Source organism: Salpingoeca rosetta (genome assembly GCF_000188695.1).
Source record: "Salpingoeca rosetta unplaced genomic scaffold supercont1.7, whole genome shotgun sequence".
Classification (NCBI taxonomy): Eukaryota; class Choanoflagellata; order Craspedida; family Salpingoecidae; genus Salpingoeca; species Salpingoeca rosetta.
This window is the reverse complement of record NW_004754927.1, coordinates 1,515,191-1,515,966: the sequence shown is the minus strand read 5'-3', so window position 1 is coordinate 1,515,966 and position 776 is coordinate 1,515,191.

Sequence of the window (776 nt, the reverse complement as noted above, 5' to 3'; positions counted from 1 at the left end):
TCCTCTCCTCCTTCCCCTGCACACGTGAGTTGTGTGTCATGTGTGCCATGTGTGTGTGCATGCCCGTCATGCTTGGCAAATGCCATGTGTGCGTGCCATGCAGTGTTGTGAAGTGTATGCTTGCCTGCAAGCATTCATGCCATGCCTAGCATTGCTTTGCGCGCATGTATGCATGCTGTTCGCTGTTTAGATTGTTTGTGTTCGTGCACACTCTGCCCATGTCGCCTTGGCAGCGTCATTGACTGTGTGTGCACTTGTCTAGTGTTTGTTTGAGCGTGCTGCCCGAGTTGATTTGGCAGCAGCTTGTTGTGCTTGTTCATTCTCCTTGTGTTCTTGTTTGTTGCGTTTGCCTACAGTAAACACACACACACCACCTGTCGTGTCTCAACAGATTATGAGACCCAACCACCCCTGATCATCATCGCTACTTGTCTCACACTCGCTTGTGCGTCTTCTCTCCCTTCTGCTTGTTCCCCTCTCTTGTTTCTCCATCACCTTTCTTGAGCGTGCAGTATGTCTGACCCGTCGGACCACGTCGTTTCCACGCCAGGATTCAAGATGGACCTGCCCAAGTTCTCTGGCTCGCCCGGCACCTTTCATGCGTGGAGCATTCGCATGAAGATGGCGCTCAAGCTCCGCGGCGACGACGTCTGGGCAGCTGTGGAGGCAGGAGCATCGTCATCGGGAGGTCCAAGCTCAGCGACACGCTCAAGTGCAAGGAGACCGACAGCAGGAGATCACGCCAACCTCACCGCTGCAAACCTCATCGCGTCCAC